The sequence below is a fragment of the Oxyura jamaicensis genome, chromosome 3, assembly GCF_011077185.1.
Source record: "Oxyura jamaicensis isolate SHBP4307 breed ruddy duck chromosome 3, BPBGC_Ojam_1.0, whole genome shotgun sequence".
Classification (NCBI taxonomy): domain Eukaryota; kingdom Metazoa; phylum Chordata; class Aves; order Anseriformes; family Anatidae; genus Oxyura; species Oxyura jamaicensis.
Genome location: NC_048895.1, coordinates 84,671,462 through 84,691,275, shown reverse-complemented (window position 1 = coordinate 84,691,275; position 19,814 = coordinate 84,671,462). Strand labels below are relative to the sequence as shown.

At 39.0% G+C, this 19,814-nt stretch overlaps 1 long non-coding RNA gene across 2 annotated transcripts in view; it reads right to left on the bottom strand.

Annotated features, from left to right (window-relative positions):
• Positions 1-19,814, bottom strand: part of LOC118165025 — a 95,433-nt gene that overhangs the window by 24,164 nt on the left and 51,455 nt on the right. Inside the window, exons 1-2 of one of the 2 annotated variants that reach the window (XR_004749817.1) lie at positions 16,984-17,087; positions 8,485-8,668 (exon numbers count right to left, since the gene is read on the bottom strand). This is a non-coding gene — a long non-coding RNA (uncharacterized LOC118165025). Of the gene's footprint in view, positions 1-8,484; positions 8,669-16,983; positions 17,088-19,814 lie in introns of those variants that run through there. The other variant, XR_004749819.1, reaches the window with a different exon arrangement.

Sequence of the window (19,814 nt, the reverse complement as noted above, 5' to 3'; positions counted from 1 at the left end):
CATCATGAACTATCCATTCCATTTGGGCTCTGGGAAGAGCTATCAACAGTCTTAATACGCAAACTGATCCTGTATATCATATGACAGATTCTGTATAGTGCAGCACCTAAATTACACTGAGTTTGCAATACCATCTGCTTTTATCTTTCATTACATTAGGGGATCACTTCGTTATGTTTGACCTGAAAATTGGCACAGGAACAAAGCAGAGCCATGGCTATATTCATAGTGGCACAAAGCTCTATTCTCTCACATGGGAGATTTGGGTCTCAGACATAAATCTCTTTTCTTATCATCAGGTCAGGAAAATAGCATGTACCAAGAAGGCAATTGACAATATCTAGCATGTTGCATCAGTTTTACCTGGAAGCAGTGTCAGATGACACTTCCATAGAGGTGGAATTCCATCCTAATTTCTACTGTGTGATACAAAACAGCTGCTAGATGGTGCTTGTTGCAAGATGCCAGCGTGGACTCAGGGTAATGGCCCACAGGTTTCAAGTTACTCTTGGTTTGATGTTCTTAACACAGAGAAAAGAAAATGCTTCAATTATCTTTCAGTAAGCTCAAAGTTTTCCTGTGACTTCCAAGGAATGATGGGCTAATATATTTATTCTGTTGGTGATGCAAAGAGGCTAAAAGCTGACATTTTCTCATTGTTGTCCACATTTCACTCAATCAGCCAAAACTCTTTCTTGAGCTCCTCTCGCAGACCATCTCTCTGACTGATTAAACCACAATATGATGATTCATCATTGTCTGTCCATTCCCACTTTACTGTCTAATTAAAATGATTTTTATGCCCAAAGATAATTGCTTTCTTCTATTATTACTCTGAAATGTTAATATAATTTAGCTCACCAGTCTCTGTGTCTACCACTAGAGACAATAAATAAATTAAACACAGAAAAATGATGTTTAAATAACATTCGGATTGAGTCATAAAACTACAACAGCATGGATATTCCAGTTAAGGCTACACAGTCTTGCCAAAGACATTTGCTGTACATATGGCTGGTTGTTTCTCCAAGTTCCAGAAAAAGCAGTGCTATGCACCCTGGGTGCTTCATTAGCAACACATTAGCCTTATAGAGTCAAGTGAAGCAGAAAATCATTTTACAGTGGTCATTATTTTTATAAGTCAGTACTTACTGACAGTTCTTATCTACAGCATCTGAAATAATGTGGAACAGAAGACGTTGCCAAATGTTGAATTTTCAGTGGAAACCTCTTGACTTAATTATCTCATTAGTTTATAAATTTTTAAAAAGTGTTATCTTTTGTCTAGTGATCCTTTGGTAAAGGTAGTATCACCAGATTGTATCACCAAATTATTTCCCTCAGAAGACAGAAATGGTGCTCAAACATAAAATCCCAGTAAATAAGCTATTTCAGTAAAAAGCAATCAATATCAATTTTGGATGTTTTGATTTTGAACACCCAGAATATATATTTCTTTCTTCCGTACTATGTTTGTAACTCCCACCACCATCACCCCATGTTCAGTCTCGCTGTTTTCTGGTTTTCAGAACTTTTCCTTCATACTTCTTCTGGTCCTTCATCCACCTCAAACACACACATATGTGAGTGTACATGCACATATGGATGTACGTAAGGAATGCCAGTTCAATTATAACTGACATTTGGAATTGATCAAATGCTCAGAAAGCTGTAGTGTACTGATTATCAGGACTAGCTCAGCAGCAAACTTCAAACTTATCCATGTGTTTTCTCCCTTTTCTTAACCTGAAATTTTCCCTGTGCTTTTAGTGATAATTGTATTAGTTGCATGATCTCAGGTAGACTTTTAGTGAAGTCTGGAGAAACAAATTTGGTAAAAAACACATTTTCATTTCCAGAGACATCTGCTGATAGCTTTCCATCCCTGTGGAAATGCATTGTAGAACTTCATAATAACCAGTTTTACCACTCAAATGCCTCATTACCTTATACCGCTGATCCATGTTCTTGGGGTTTGTAAATTTCTGTGACATTAGAAAATTTCAAACTTTGCTTTACTTCACAACCTAGCTGGTTACACAAGCAGTAATTTTATTTTGTGGGAAGAATGTTGAACTTAGAAGCTGATATCTTGGCATATCAGATGGAAAAGTGAAATGTTTTAGGTTTAGATGAGCTTCTTGAAGTTGTTCTTTGAGATTTTTGAGGTTGATTTTCAACACTCTACAGTTAGATTTATACCAACCATAAAAAACTTAGTTTTTAAAGTTAAGGGCAGTGAAAAACAAGCATAGATTTTCAGGAGATATGAAGGGTGACTTGCTGATACAGCCTAACAAACTCCCTGGGACAGAGCAAGGGGAGTGGCCATGTTGCTTTCTTCCCTTTACACACCATTCTACTGCAGGTGGGCCTACTCCTGAAATGGTGCCCACACAGTGCTGCTTATCTCAGTCCCACCAGTTTTCTGTTAAACATACAGCATGCTTAAATCCAAAAATAATTGTGCCTCCTGAGACTCAGGTGTCCTGTACTTGTCCTTTTGACTCTTTTTCTCTCACAGCCAATTTTGGACTCAAAACTGTTTGGGAGGTTTGCCAAAATAATTTTCAGGTTGTCCCTAACCAGCCTCAAGCCACCAACAAAGATGCAGGAAGCATGAATTGTAATCTTCCTTTCACAATGCAAGAGTTTTTTCTAAGTAGGACAATACTCAGTTTGCATGAGGAGGCAGTAGCAGAAAGAGTTCTCTAGGGGAAGCTATACCATATGCCTATTTCATCCAAGCATTATCAGCTTCAAAAATTTAAATGTTCAGAGAGTAAGCTTCTGACTGAAAAAAAAAAAAAAAAAAATGAAAAAAAAAAAAAAAAAGAGTTTTATGTTCTCTTAAGGCCTTTCTGACCTTCTTCTCCTCACATGGATATTCACGTGCATTTGCTGGGTATTCCATCTTATTTCCTGCTGCCGGGACCATCCATACTGGCCTGGACTGGGCATACTACTTAGCCAAGCTGCTCCCTGAATCAAGGCTGTGCTGTTTCAAGAATACATTCTATATAGGAATCTTTTATTTATATAGATTACAGCTCAGTATTTATGATGTCCCATTCTATATAAACTAGCTCAATCTCTCTTTTACAGCTAGGGAACTGATATGTTTGTTGCTAAAAATCTTCAGTGAAAGATTTGAAATTCTTTCTCTGTGAAATGAGAAAGAGAGAAAGAGAGAGAGAGAGAGAGAGAGAAAGAAAGAAAGAAAGGCAAAGACTTGAGACATAACAATTGTTTTGACAATTCAGATTCAAGGATTCAACTTTCAAATTCCCAGAACAAGACATCCAGTAGCAGAGATTTAAAGCAGAGAACAAATTCTTCCCTGTATTTGTCAGCAATTAGATAGGAAGGCAATGCCTTTTTCTCACACAAAAAGTAGCCAGAAGACCTCTGCCTTCAGAGAAACATGTAAAGTTGCTACTCACTTTCAGAAAAATGCTTGATTTTTGTAATAGCCCATGTTGTTGGTTATTATGTAATTTCATCTCTATATATGTTTATTGTGAGACAGAAGTTTACAGTGTCTTTCCATCTGTCTATCAAATCTTTATCATAATAGATAATAAGGAGTTGTTCAAATGGTAACTGAGACACAAAGAAAGCAATTGCCTTGCCAAGTTTACACAGAAAGTACATTAGAGTAGAGTCTTTGGACTACAAGCCAAAACAGAGTTCCATCCTCTCCTCCTTCATTTGCTTGAATACCTGCATCAGCCAACCTTGAAAACTGCCTTGATATACCACATCAGACATGAAACTGAATGCTGAAATGGGAGCTTAGTATTTAGTTGCTTTTCTTCTAAAATCTGCAATTTCTTTGTTTACAATTCAATCCTCTTTATTATATAGGGCAGATTATTCTTATTGGCCATTAACAGTAAAAGGATGTACAGTCTCTTTGACTGGAGATAAATGCCATGAATCTGGGATAAATGGGATTATATTTCTTCTTGAATAGAACTTCTCAAATCTAAGACAAAGCACTCTGCCATGATGTCAGAGTAGCTCAAGTAAAGTTTACACAAACAAATGCAGATCTGTCTGCAGAAAAGAAAATTCATCTGCACTGTTCTTGTCAGTCCATGGAATTCCTTTCAGCTTTAATTTGTAAAACAATGCTACTTGAAAGATATAGCAGCTGCATTTTTTATTATTCTAATACCGTCTCCAAGATTTTATTACCAAAAACAGTATCATAAATATGCACAAAAGTAAATTTATAGAAATGTTTAATTTAATACTGCAGTGTTTTTTTTTAATCCTGGCTGATGAAAGCAACAGAAAAACAATCAATTTTACTTGACTTTTTGACTTTTCAAATTATTTCTTTAATTCCCTCCTCTAAAAATATCAATTTTCTCTGAATTTGGACTCATTCAGAAAATGCTCTAAAGTGGGCTTTCTGAGTTTCTTAATTTATCATTTTTAATCAGTGTGGAAACATTGGTCTGTACAGAGTACCTTCTACAGAGCGTGGCCTCACAATATGAATGTTTTAGATTGGATTGGATTGGATTGGATTGGATTGGAATGAACTGGATTGTAGGCTTCAAAAGCAGATTAACATGCTTTTTATATTTCCAGAACATTCTGTTATCAAAACCATAAGTTTTTTTTAATTGATTTTTTTGAAAAAATGAATCTGTCACCCTGTAAATTTTGCAGTGGTTGACACCAATGACAGGATCAAAACCTATCAAATCAAAACAGTATGTTTGACATATATTTTTGTACTCTCCTTGTACTGAAGATATCATTACACAGGGTTCAGCATTACAGAGATAGGTCTTGGGGTTTTTTGTTTGTTTTTCATTTTTATTCTGTTTTTCAACATCACTCTAATAACATGTAAGTTATCTTCTGTAACAGTAGTAATTAACACCACCAGCTGAATACTGACTGAGCTAGCTGACAAAGACTAAATTCATTTGTTTTGGTCATGGGTATAACTATTTTCATTTAGTTTGTCAAAAACACTTGCTTTATTCCCTTGCAGAGTGAGAAGGCATTGCTGGGCACCTCTCTGTGCAAGAAGTTCCAATTTCACTTGCAGCAAGAGATAGCAGTCCAAAACAAGCCTGCACACAGCTGTCTACCAGCTGAGCTGTGTGAGCTAGGCACTGTTATATAGCCTATAGGTGTGTGCATGTGAGAACAGAACCAGCAGCAGCAAAGCTTTCAGAAAAGATGCACAAGTAACAAGAAAAGAAAATGTGCCCTGAAAACACTTTAATAAGTGCCTCTAAAGAAGTTTGAAATTGGGAACAAATAAATTATTTCCCTTTTCTTTCTTCCCTGTCCAGGTGAGACTTTCTGAATATGCTTTCTCAATAGAGGGCTAAGCCTTGTCTCCTTCCAGCAGGAGCTGCCCACAAGCCCTAGAAACTGGCTCTCCACAGGAGCCGCAGGCAGTGCCAGAATAACAGAAATTAAAAACCACAAATGTCCCTAGCACTGCAGTGCAAAGCAATACATTTCACAACCAGTCAAGCAAATAAGGATTTAGATCAGCAATTGTGAGTACTACTGCTGGAAGTGCTTGTATAGATCTCATGAGAAACAGAGAAAATCCCATTCATTTCACTGGCCAGTTGTGATTAACCTATCCCCAGCAGCAAAATCACACCTAGGCTTCCCACTTCTAGATATAGATCCCAGTTAGATAAATGGGACTAAGCCTGCAGACTATGGCTGAAATATTTGAAATAACAAATCAAGACAAAGAAATTAGGATATGCTCAAAAATGTATTCCATGAGCATAAAGGAAGGAAATGTGTTGCATATGTTATTTTTTACAGATAAGCCATTCTATTCCAGCTATAAAATTAATCATGTTTTACCTGAACAGCTTTGCATATCAATAAAGCACTGCATTGTTTAGGAATTCAAGTATTTTATAAGAAAGTACAAATGTGTGGCATGTAGATCTCCACATCAGAATTGGGTCTTATGGTCTCATACAGCAAGATTAAATTTATAATTGCAAGTTGCAATCACTGTGTTGAAACGAATGTTGAGCCAAAAGCCTACCTGCCCTGTAATATTGCAGGAAGGTTTTCTTAGCCTGGAGCTGCAGTGATTGATCTGTCATTTGAATGCCAGAGAGAGCTTTTAGGACTGGAGAGAGAAGACCAATAATGCAAGTTGGTGTTTCATTAAAATGAGGCTGGTCAACAGAGTTAATTCAAAATGTTCATCCTTTTGCAATTTCAGTTATGTCTCTTAAACTTTATTTTTTCTGTGACAGCACAGCCTCAAAATAAATAAATAAATAAATAAATAAATAAATAAATAAATAAATAACATTAAGAAAAAAGGCCCTGTTCCCTCCCTTATATTGTTCTTAGTGAATACTTATGATTTTTTATTGTTTGGGGTTTGCTTTACTGCATTAATGCAAATGTGAAACAGTAAGGTCACAAGTAACTTCTTGATGCAGAGGTAGATCACATAGGAAGTCTTATACCAAGGGTTACCTCACCTTGTTGGGTCTCAGTTGCCAAAAATATTAAGCTGTCTCACCTTCCCTCTGCTGCAGAGGGAGCAAATTTTAGCCTTAATTAAGCAGCCTTCCATCCCCAACTCTGCTTTGCAGGCTTCAGCACCAGTAGTAGTTTTTTTAACCACAGTGAAATCAGATCAGACATATATCTATTTCTCTCCCCTTCACTTTTTTATTGAGGAACTGCCTTTTCCTCCCAAAAGAGAGTCATATTGTGGAGAAAATGTCAGGTGTAATAATGTATTGAGCCCCTAGGGCTATTAATTCTGGCTGAATGGCCCTAACATTTGTAGCCCTGCTAATCTACGGCAATAGCTCCCAGAGCCAGGATACATGGGTTAAAACCTGATAAACAGAAGGTCAGTGGGAACATTTGGTGTAAGATTTTCTTTCATAGGATGTTTTGAGAGCCTTTTGTGGCCTGAAAGACCACCACTGGCTTGTTTCTCTGTGCTTCCACCAGGAGTGGGGCCAACAGGAACTTCCAGGTCAGCTATTGGAAAGGCCATCAGACTAAATGGAGTGTGGGGTGGTACACACACCGCTACTGGGAGCAAAGGGGAAAGAGAGGCAGGCAGCAAAACCTGCGGGCCAGAAGAGAGCAAAGGCAAGGGGCTCACACCAGGGCAACCCTCAGGAGGAGAAGCAGCAACAAGAAGGATGGCACACTGCCGCAGCAGCTCACTTTAAACCTAGCCTTGCTATGCAGCATTACTTCCAGTTGTAAGCTGTGGCTAAAAGTTGCTTCTGATAGGGGAAAACAACAGTTGGCCTGCCTCATGGAGGAAAGTGGGTAAACAGCTATTAATATAATTATACTTTAATACTCACTGTTACCCTGTTTAGGTAGCAAGTTAAAATTTTCCATCCAGTAATAAAAATATTGGTTGTTAAGACATTGATTCATATTTGCAAGTGGATGAAATGAGTACAGTCACCATCAGAGAGACAGTACTGTCTTCCCATATTTCTGGTACACGTTGAGAGGGTGGTTTTGTGCTGAACCCCTTCAATGTGAATTCATCCCTCTTTGCCACAAAGACACCCCTAAGGGAAGGGCTACGTGTGTATGTTTTCTGGTCTTCCAGGGGTGTCAGGCAGAGCACAGGTAATTCCCAACAAGCATGCAGGGTTTCCTGGCCAGTGGGCTGATACAAATGGGCATAACATCTGAGTGGCAGCCAGCAGAATGGCAGGTCAAATATCATGTGTGGGTTCTCTGGAGAATCGCTAATTATAAAGAGCTAGCTCTTTTCAACCATCAGCCAGCAGTGATCATGGAGGAGCAAGGAAATTTGTAACACCATGACAGAGCCAGGGACTGGAGGCTGAGAATGCTGGGCAGCAAAGGGTAGGCTGGGTATTGTAGGATGAACAGCAACAGGCAAGGAAATTACAGCAGCTTTACTGGAAAATGTTACAAGAAGGATCAGATCAATCATGAGGAGGACATTGGAGACCTTGGTGAAGGCTACTTAGGATGGGGATCATTGGTCCAGTGGTGGCAACAGGCTACAAGGAAGGAGCAAGAAGTATGGAGGTGGAAAAGCACTGAGGGGCAAAGGGTACTGCAAGGGAGAGCATGGGGAACTTAGGGTACCTCCAAGGGCAACAACAGGGTAGGAGGAAGATGCATTGCAGTGCATTGCCTTGCATCCACTTTCATTTGAAACCCAAAACACTCTTTTATTAAGTTATAACTAAAACAGTAGAGTATAACACTGGTGTCAACTAAAAGTGAGCAACATTGCTGGTCCCTGTTATATTCTTCACACGAACTATAGAGAATGTTTCCAAACTAGCAGGATCTTTCAAAAGAGAAGCTGCTTTTTTCAAGAGAAGCTGTTTGTTTATGCCTGCAGCATCGGCTGCTTTTGCAAAGCAAGGAAAGAAATTTCTAATTAATTATGCTTGTTGCCTATCCCTTGGAAAAGGAAATGGATAGAGGAGAAATTGTGCATACCTTGAATGATCACCTTCTGTGTTAGCTCAGCAAGAGGGACTTATTTGTGCTTAGCCAGATCAATCTTCAGTTCACAACATGAGTGAAGCATCTGTCTTGATAGCTGTCACTCTGCTCTCTGTAGCCATCTGGGCTAAGCAGGGGTATCACATCAGACTCCAGGTCCAAGATTCAGCTCAATTCTCTGCACGGCAAAGGACAAGAAAATAAGGTTTGTCCTAAAACCTACTTGCAAAAACCACCTCTTACAGGTTTGAAAAAAAAAAAAAAAAAAAAAAATCTTGTTTCAGGTGCTATGCAATACCAAATGAATATGTAATCACCACCAGGAAAGTCATGACAAGGGATTAAACTAAAATCTCAGTCAAATCTGACTTGAATTTGAAATTTGATGTCAAAAACTATCACTGATAGAGCAATCTAAAGGCAGCAGCTGAGCAAGGCAATTACAATTTTAACAAACAAACAAATAAAACTAAGACTAGTTATAAGTGACAGGATGGATACTTTCAACAGCACTTTCAAATTCCCTTCCTCTCTGGTCTTTTGTCCTAAAGAAAGTGGCTGAACTTTCTCTAATGTGTGTTTATTTAATCATTCCAAAAGTAAAATTAATGTTCAGTTTATTTTAGGTAATATAATATTTTTCCATAATAATTTCAAGCAAAAAATGTTGCTATTTACAGAAAAGTAATACAAACTGGTTCATTGAACAATTTAAGACAAACTAATGTCCTGTGTTGACCAGGCACATCTAAGTTAATGCTTTCGTGCATAGTGTTCTTCCACAATAAAAGTACTCATTAAGGCTGAAACTGAACAAACCAAAATGAAGACTTTAGCGTTCTGATAACAGAGGGTACCCAACAGTTGCAAGCATACAGAGTTTAGTTAAAATCTTGCAAAAGAGGATTGTAACATTGCATCTAGATAAAAAACATTTGGATGTTTATTAACAGCCCATGCAGACTGCATTAATATGTGTTCAGACTATAAATCCTCAGAAAACAGACGTTACTGTGAAGTAATCACTGTGCTTCCAATTGAGAGTCAAGGTAGTGAGCAGTGATTTGGATACATTTCATCACTGCCCTCTACTGGGAAAAAAATCATCACCTCTTTCTAATAACAGGCAACTTACTAGCTCTCCATTGATGTTGTATTAAGACATGCAATCATTTTTATTTAATGATTCAAAAAAAATTCAAAGAGTTTGTTTTTCCCATTAGTAAAAGAAATGGCCTTGGTGTCATGTAGGTTTGTCTAGATTGGGAGTTAAAACTTTTTTTTCCTTTTTTTAGTGTAAATGATTCAAAGTGCTTCACTCTAAAAGGATTCATTTCAAGATTGAGCCTGTGGTCATCTGCTTTTAATTATTATACCAGAGACTTAAGACTGGAGATAATAATAATGAAGAGAAGGGCAAGAAGTTAATAACAGATCATTAAACTTTTTCTCCTGAGAAAATAATGGAACGATTCTGTTTCAGCTTCAAAAAAGTGGAAACGTAGGGGTTTGAGGATAATACCAACTTTTTCCATAATGACAAAATAAATAGGGAAAACAGGAGATTCACCATAAATTGTCCATCTTTTGTCTAAAATTAATTATTAAAGACTACATAAAAGGACTAGGTATATTTTTTTGACCTAGCCCTGTTGATCCAGTTGTTTTTACATCCACTGCACACATTGCTTTTGGAGCCAGCAACAGGATGTAGTGAAGGGAAGCCCTGCCTACAGTTTTCAGCCTCATCTTCCTGGCAGTCTAGCCTGGCAGGGCTTGGTTCTTTTCATCCAAGACTCTCTTTTTAGCCCCTACTTCAGATTTTAGGTGCTATTGTTGATTCCCTGGCTGGTTTCCTGTCTGCAGTGCCATTATTGCTAGGTATAAAGAAATGTGGTGCCATACTGATAGTCAAACTGTAAATTATTAAAGAAAATGAAAAATTGGATTGGACACAGAAAAAAACAAGCAAACAAACAAACAAAAACACTATAAATATTATTTGGCACTAGAGGAACTAGTATAATTACCTTCATAATAATTTCAGAGACATTGAAGCTCACTTCTGTTTTGCTTGTTTGGGAGAATAATCTATTATCAGTAACAAAACAGTCAAGAAACATTTTGAGAAATATTTTGTATTGAATAACAGCATTTAACAATCATGTAGAGATGGAAAATAATTAAAGAATAATCTGGCTGTCAAAAACCTGGAGGTACTAATGACTCGAGAAGGTGCAACATGTTAGTTCACTCAGTAATGGCAGACCTCTTATATTTTCAAGGTCCCAGTTGATAAAGCTGAGGGTGGGGGAGAGTGGGGGGAGTGAGGAAGGAAAAAAAAAAAAAAAAAAAAAAAAAAACTAATGAAAAACAACAGAAACAGTGTTGTACCCTAAAAGACAAAAATGAAAATACTAGTGATGAAAAATTACATTTTTCTTTTGAATTCTGCCAGCCTCCTGACTTTCCCAAATGTTTGTGAAACAAGCCAAAAGAAAAAAAACAATAATTTTGAATAAAATTCAATTTAATGAAGAGACGAGGCACAGAGAACATAGCCAGGCTTTTTTCAGTGGTGCTCAGTGCCAGGACAAAAAGCAATGAGCATAAATAGGAGATTCCCTCTGAACGTCAGGAAATGCTTGTTTACTGTGAGGGTGCCAGAGTGCTGGCACAGGTTGCCCTGAGAGGCTGTGGGGTCTTGGAGATGTTCAAAAGCCATCATGACATGGTCCTGGGCAACCTGCTCTAGGTTGAAATAGCTGCCAACCTCAGCTGTTCTGGGATTCTATGATTTCATCTGCAGGAAACTTCTTTACAGTGTCAGTGACTGAACAGACTTTCCCAGAGGGGTTATGGAGTCTCCCTCCTTAGAGACCTTCAAAAGCTACCTGGACATGGTCCTGGACAGCCTGCTCTGGTTATCCCTGCTTGAGCAGGGGTTGAAGCAGATGGCCTCCAAAGGGCCCTACCAACCTCAACTATTTCACAATTTAATAATAATAATTTAAAAAAAAAAAAAAAAATTTTAATCACAATGTGAAGCTATTGTTTCCCCCTGTACTCGGCTCTGGTGAGGCCGCACCTCGAGTACTGTGTTCAGTTTTGGGCCCCTCGCTACAAGAAGGACATGGAGGTGCTCGAGCGAGTCCAGAGAAGGGCTACGAAGCTGGTGAGGGGCCTGGAGAACAAGTCTTACGAGGAGCGGCTGAGGGAGCTGGGCTTGTTCAGCCTGGAGAAAAGGAGGCTCAGGGGTGACCTTATCACACCTACAGGTACCTCAAGGGAGGCTGTAGCGAGGTGGGGGTTGGTCTGTTCTCCCACGTGCCTGGTGACAGGACGAGGGGGAATGGGCTTAAGTTGCGCCAGGGGAGTTTTAGGTTGGATGTTAGGAAGAACTTCTTTACCAAAAGGGTTGTTAGACATTGGAACGGGCTGCCCAGGGAAGTGGTGGAGTCACCATCCCTGGAGGTCTTTAAAAGACGTTTAGATGTAGAGCTTAGGGATATGGTTTAGTGGGGACTGTTAGTGTTAGGTCAGAGGTTGGACTTGATGATCTTGAGGTCTCTTCCAACCTAGAAAATTCTGTGATTCTGTGATTCTGTGATTTATTTTAGGCAAAAAAAAAAAAGTTTTAGAGCAAAGCAAAATAGACCTTACCATTCTTGCTTTATGTTTATGTTTGAAACCACTTTTCTTCAGTTGTTGCTGCTGCCAATAAAAAACAGTTCAGTCCAACTTCATTCTCAGTGCAGGACAAGCACTGAGAAAATTATTTTTCACCTTACTCAGTTTTTGCCGGGAGTGTATTTTTCTACTTTTCTTGGGTGATGGATGCAAGGAAATGGTCTCAGGTTGTGTCAGGGGAGGTTTAGCTGGCACATCAGTAAGAATTTCTTCATAGAGAGGGTGGTCAAGCATTGGAATGGGCTGCCCAGGGAAGTGGTAGTGTCCCCATCCCTGGAGGTGCTTAAGAGATGTGACACTAAGGGACACAGTTTTGTGATGGGACTCAGTAGCTCAGGTTGATGGCTGGACTTGATGATCCTGAAGGTCTTAGGGGTCTTGATGATCCTGAAGGTCTTTTCCAACCTTGATGACTCTATGATTCTGTGTACTTACTCTGCCTTGTGAGATGGCCTGGCAGGAGGTCCAGCAGGGTGGTGTGTACCATCCTAGGACCGGTGCCTCAGGGTGACAAAGAAAAAGTTTGTGGATGTGTCACCCCAGGGCTGCCGTGCCTGCATGGCACAGCAGGACTGCCTGGTGAGGCAGGCAGCCAGCTGCTATGTTTTGAACCTTGTACAACATCATTTGTAGGAAGCAACATGCCCTACAAGTAGCAGCTCCTTTCCCGAGCAGAGGCCCAGCAGAGGGTTTGTAAAGATTTCCAATAATGCCAAGAGCCGTGTCAGCAGGGAAGCAGCACTCATGGAAGTGTGTGTTTGAGCTGTGCAGTGATGAGGGGAAGAACGTTGAAGATAGAGCTGAAACAGCTATTGTTTCAGCTTTCCCAGCTTCAACCAAACTCTTCAATATTTCAATGGGATTTTCTAATGTATTAATAAATACTGCTTTAACAAAAGGAGTAATATATCTGGAACCATAGATTTTTTGTTTGTTTATACATCTTCTCTCATGCAATATTTATAAACCCACTCGTTCCTTTTCTGATAATTTCTCTAGCACATTGAAAGACTGCCTGGCAAGTCATAAAATGCAATTGCTGTTTTCACAGCATATTGTGCACTTCCAAAATAAATTTTTAGCCTCAGATGAATGCTACTCATTGTTTTGTAGCAAATTGCAACATGCTGGGGGCATGCTGGGAACGTACTGGGAAATCAAATGTCAGCCTCCAAAGTATCACTCTTCCATTTAAAGGTCACATCTCATCTTAATGGGATAACTGGAATGTCTGCTGTGATTTCATATCCCTAAAACCTCTCATCTTTGCTCCAGCAAATGTTGATTTCTGACAGCTCTTCTCCAATAATACGTCACATGAACGCACATAGACACAAATGCTTATAGTGGTGCTGAGCAAGTAGATGAGACAGTTTCATTGATTCAAAGAAATCAAGTGTTTTTCTCTGTCATTTCATTTTAGGGGAGAAATAGCACTATTATATAAGAAGAGGATCTTATTTGAGGTGGTTTGGGGCACAGTATTGTTTTTACTGTATTGTATTGTATTGTATGACAACCATAGTACAGGTATAAAATCTATATTGACATAGTCTAAACTTAGACCTATTTCCTCATGCCCTTATACAAATTTGGTATTTTAATTAAAAAAAAAAAAATAAAAAAAATGGAAATATAGCTGCATCTTTGCAGAGCATACAGTGAAAACTGTCATAATTATTTATCTTCCATTTGAAGACATGGAGATTTTCCCTTTCTGCCCATTTCTGTACAAATAATATTGTCAATATAGTTTCAAATATGATTCAATATTTGGCTATATATTTACTGCTTAGGGTTTTTTTATCAATAATTGTGGTAACTTCATCTGGTTTGGCTTTTCAACTGAATTTACATTGATGTGTTCTTCTTTTTCTTTTTCACATATATAGCATTCAAAAAAGAAACCCCTAAATTCCCACTCTTATATCAGCAAATCACTAAAAGTTCTATTACTAAATTTATGACAACAGAACATAGTTTGATACAGTCTGCATAAGAACTTCTCATCCATTACATTTTATGTGGCTTCTCTAAAGCCATTCTGAGGTTGCCCATAGGATAGGTCCAGCAGAGCCTGGATCTGGCTTCAGGAGATTTTAAGCCACAGTGCCACTGACAATAACATGCAAAATCACAAGAGGAAAAATATATAGTGCTGCATGGGAATTTTGCTGGCAGCCATGGTTTTGTAGCTTTGCATGTCAAAGTCAACACTAGTCTCAGTGGTAAGTTTGGCACACAGTTACCTTTAGATTGAGGTTTTGATCAAGAATATAGATAACTAAAATTTTGTTTTGATTTAAGCAAAAGAATCAATTATTGATTTGTGTTTTTTTTTTTCTTTTAAGGAATTTTTTTTTCATTTTTCAGGAACTGTCATGGAAAATTTGGGGTTCTCTTCATTATATCATCAATAGAATTCAGCAAAGATGCGGATGTTGTTTCTGTTGTTGCTCTCTCTGGCAACTCGGAAAAAAGAAAACTTTTTTATGGAAAATTACATATTGGCATCAGAAGCCAGGCTCATTTACCTTGGTAAGGGAGAGCGTATTCAGGATAAAGTACTTCACAGGTAGAAAAATTGTTCAGAGCAGCCTTTGGCAAGGACTGGGAAATATCTCCATTACATTATAAAAACAAAATAGGTTTGCCCGTGTCTGTGTATGCACATGCACAGGAATTACTTGCTGATATCCAATATCAAAGTTCTTGTTGAAGAAAGAATAACCAATGCAGTTTGGTACATAATCAATCCCTAAAAATTTACCATGACATTTTAAGACAATTAAGATCCAGTTCTTACAGAGATACACTTATGTGTTGAATTGCCCTTTCCTAAACCAATACTTCCCAAACCTGTATTTCAGTTTTTGCTTTCAGATTTGTTGCAATTTAGTTGTTGATTGTATATTGCAAATCCAGCAGAAAACCTAGGAAGCCGCTGTGAAATGTGTTCATTTGATTTGTGTCAGTATGGAACAATGCTAGGGCCGCATGATGAAATATACCCTTCTATTTAAGAAAAACAGTGTGTACATGTCTTGTATCATGCAATGGAAGGGTCCAGCAATTTGTGTAAATAGAGGGTTTGAAGGGCGAACATTGAGACTCGAGTCTGGGAGATAAGAGGACCAAGGAGTTTTTTTTAGGAAACTGCTGACTTTTGCTGCCCAAGCTTCTGATATCCGGCAAAGAAATCCACCAAATAAGGAGAAAGGGGGAGTTGAAGGACGACCAAAGGACAAAGCCTGGGAGGAAGACTACGAGCCTTCAGCACAAGAGACCCCCAGAAAGACCACCATAGACTGATAAGCATGCATCCGGAGAGGGTTCGGATTCCAGGAACTAATTATAATAACCCTGCCTTTTCTAGAAATAGTGATGAATATGTATTAGTCTAGGAACATAAAAATCAGCCACCTGATGTAATAGGTGTGCGTCTTGGTGGAGCAGAGACGCCCAGCGCACCCAACGCTGTTTGCTTGCCTCTTTTCACTTAATAAATTACAAACTTTAATTAGAATCCTATCTGGGACTCAATCATTTATCACACCATCCATCTTGAATGAGCACTCACCACAAAGTCAGAGGCCTTCCCAAGCAGACATAACCCCATGCCCATCAGCAGTAAATAAACAGACAGCTTGCTACACACCCAAAACATGTTATAGGTGTCCTTTTACTTTTCTGCAGGCTTCCATTGTTAATGCAAACTGAGAAGAAACAAGGAGTCTTCCAAACTCTTTGCACTTCTGGTGCAGAGGAGGAGCTCCACTTACTTTTTATACCTCTTTCTCAAGTGCCATACCAAATAGAGGGAGTCCAGTGCTGGAGCTCCTATTACAAAAACTGAAGGTAACATTTTTGAAGGAAGCAGTTAAGTCTTCAGGTGTTACATCTGCATGTAGCCTGCCACATAGAAATCCCATTTTCAGAGTCTGAGCAGCTATAGATCCTCCTTCTTTGAAAAAATGCTGGCCTAAAAAAACGTTTGGACTTATATTTACTAGAACTCTTCAAGCTGTTCTTTTCCTCACAGTAAGTTAAACTCATGGAAAGTCTGAAAATCTAGTTCTCAAAATTCAGAAAAAAAACTATTGAGAACCCTTCTCTTCTCGACTTTTTCAAAGTTAGTTCTAGATTAATTACCAGGAATGCTAGCTCCATTTTGTACCAAGTGGAATGATGAGCAGAAGCTAATCCATTAGTGCATTTCAGAAACACTTCCAAACTTTTCAGTTTGTTACTGATGCTGTGAGCTGGAAAAATCAATCTCTGGGCTAACATACTAATGAGCACAGCAAGCAGTTTATCTTTCTGTAGTGCATTTGTAATGAGAGACAAAATATTCTAGTTCTAAAATGGAGAAGAGATTAAACACATAGGGTAGACAGATGACCATTCACCAGGTGGTACCTGGGTGACAAAAAATAAAAAAATAAAAATATGCCCTACACTTGACCTGGTCACAACATGCAAACCATGCTACGTACAAGGGTCTTAACATTTTTTAGCTTGCAGCCATCACATTCAGGTGTTTCTGGCTGGACACCCAGAACAAACTGAAGATCTCAGGCAGGGTGTGGCTTCTCAGCTCCTCACCTTGAGAAATTGTTTTTTTCTGACTGTAACAGCAGCCAAAAAATCATTGTCAGAAAATGACAATTGTGAAAGACAACACAGAACAGACCATAAGTTTGCTTGGTTTTGGTAGCCAAAAGTATTGATTTCTGTTCACTCTTTGAACTGGCCGCAACATGAATGGCAACAGGGAAAGAGAGAGAAGCTCAGTCGTGTCACCTCTAAGGAGCTCCAGCTCCTCATCTTCTCCAGGCTGGCAGCATGAAAGAAAAGGTGGGGAAGGAGGTAGCATCAGTCACACAGATGGGACTGGAACTCATCCTGGGGAGATAAATGAAGAAGCATGAATGATAAATGTTTCTTTTTTAGGATTCTCTTGAAGATTCATTTCTTCTTTGTGAGTGATTCATTGTTTTCCTTCTTGATTCTCAGGTTATCTTAATAAGCATTTGAAAACTTTTATTCAGTAAGAAAAGGAAATAAGGCTTGAAGTCTCATTTCATAAATCATAACTGACATTCAAAATATCCTGAAGTATCAGGGCTTGTTTTTGCAGTATCTTTTGAAATAAAGTGTCCTGTGGATCAGGGAAACTCTGTTTGCACACTCCTGGAGCTGATCTCAACAAAACTTCTGAGGGCCTGTGGAAGGAGTGTGAAGGGTCTCACAGCACTTAGGGCCATTCTCCCCATTTTCTTCCCTTTCTTTTCTTCTGCTGCTACATGACAGGCAGAGGAATTCTCCAGCATTACTTATTTGGTCAGAAGTATCAGTATGCCAGAGCACATTTGCATATTTGATTAAGCATATTTGATCTACTATCTATGCAAAGAAAATTCTGAAGAATTTAAATTTAATTTAAAAATAATTCTGTTGAATATGAACTCCCTTTAATGAAACCTCATCCAGATCTGCAGCGTGGCTCCACAAAGACAAATGGAGAGGGAGTAGGTCTGATCTGCACATCTTTCAGCCTGGCCCAGCATATCCTCTCTTCTCTCAGGACACATTTTCAAAGATAATTATAACATCTAACAAGAAGATCCAAAGAAGTGGCATAGAACAGTGGGATTCAAAACAGTAACAAACTGGAAAATGTAAGTAGCTAGAACTTGTATCAAACCCCACTCTCATTACACAGCTGAGCTTCAGGAGGGTTTAAAGAAAAATAAAATAGCCATGGTTTCCCCAGTCAACCCAGTCACAAACAGTACCAGCAGTAGCCTCGGAGATTCACATTCTTTGATGAAAGCTCCCAAAGCAGAAAGGAAATTGTAAAGGACTAGAAAGATGGTCTTTATTATTCATCTGCCTACCTACATGAATATTACTGGTTTGCTTAGAGATGAAATACCTCTGTAGAAATTACTGTTCATGTCAAAGGTTATGGGAACATTTCCAACTGCAAAAGCTCTCACACAGTCTCCACTGCACCAGAACATTTCCTACCTTGGAAAACACATATACAATACACTGGCAGGGAGGGTACAGTAATAATTTGGGTAGAGCCTCGCAGGTGTTTAGGGTCTTTCAAACTTGTCCTGTGTCCTTCCTTCCCTGGCCACGTCAGTACCTTGAGGCATCTCTGAACTAGCTTCTCTTCATGGCAATCCTCAGTCAGCACTTCTGTAATCCAAGATTAAGCATACAAACACAAATATGCTTAGTAGCAAGACAGATGTGGGTTTTCATGAGTTCATATTTTCTGATTAATTCAGTTATCCAGATGGAAGTGCCATAGTTCTAACCAGGGTCAGGAATTCGCATAAGTATTTTCTGCCTGGCAGAGAAGGACCTGGGAGTTTTGGTTGACAGTCAGCTGAATATGATCCAGCAGTGTGCTCAGGCGGCCAAGAAGGCCAGCAGCATCCTGGCTTGTACAAGAAACAGCGTGGCCAGCAGGTCCAGGGAAGTGATTGCCCCCTGTACTCGGCTCTGGTGAGGCCACACCTCGAGTACTGTGTTCAGTTTTGGGCCCCTCGCTACAAGAAGGACATGGAGGTGCTCAAGCGAGTCCAGAGAAGGGCAACAAAGCTGGTGAAGGGTCTGGAGAACAAGTCTTACAAGGAGCAGCTGAGGCAGCTGGGACTATTTAGCCTGGAGAAGAGGAGGCTCGGGGTGACCTTATCACACCTACAGGTACCTGAAAGGAGGCTGTAGCGAGGTGGCGGTTGGTCTATTCTCCCATGTGCCTGGTGACAGGATGAGGGGGAATGGGCTAAAGTTGTGTATTGGGAGGTTTAGGTTAGATATTAGGAAGAACTTCTTTACTGAGCAGGTTGTTAGGCACTGAAATAGGCTGCCCAGGGAAGTGGTTGAGTCTCCATTCATGGATGTCTTTAAAAGACGTTTAGATGTAGAGCTTAGGGATATGGTTTAGTGGAGGACTTGCTAGTGTTAGGTCAGAGGTTGGACTCGGTGATCTTGGAGATCTCTTCCAACCTAGATGATTCTGTGATTATGCCAGTGTTTATTGTTTGGTTTTTGGTTTGGTTGTTGGTTTGTTTGTTTGTTTGTTTGTTTTCAGTCTGTCAGCAGGTATTAAGAAAGAGAAGTTGCTAATGAAATCACAATTTGTGTTGTTTATATTTTTCTTGAAATGAAAACCCAGTTACCTTTAGAAGACTGAGTTTTATTTTAAAAATTAAATAAATAAATAGTTTTTCACATCAAGAGTCAGAATGTGGCAAAATTTGCCCCACCAAGCCCAAAATAAATGGTTACCAATAGCATCTCTGTTAAGTGAGCTCTGCAGTCCCAAGAAATGTTATTGGTTACAATTCCACTGTGATAAATCAGCAGTGATGCTAAGTTCAGGGATCAACACAGAGAGCAATGTCTTGAAGCAGGTGAGGTATATTGTAAATGTCAAACTGGCAGTAAATAGCCATTCTATTATCTATTGGCCTTATGGATGAAGACACCCTGCTTCCCTCTTCTTATTTTGCACAATATGAAAAAGAAAAAGAAAAAGAAAAGAAAAAGAAAAAGAAAAAGAAAAAGAAAAGAAAAAGAAAAAGAAAAAGAAAAAGAAAAAGAAAAAGAAAAAG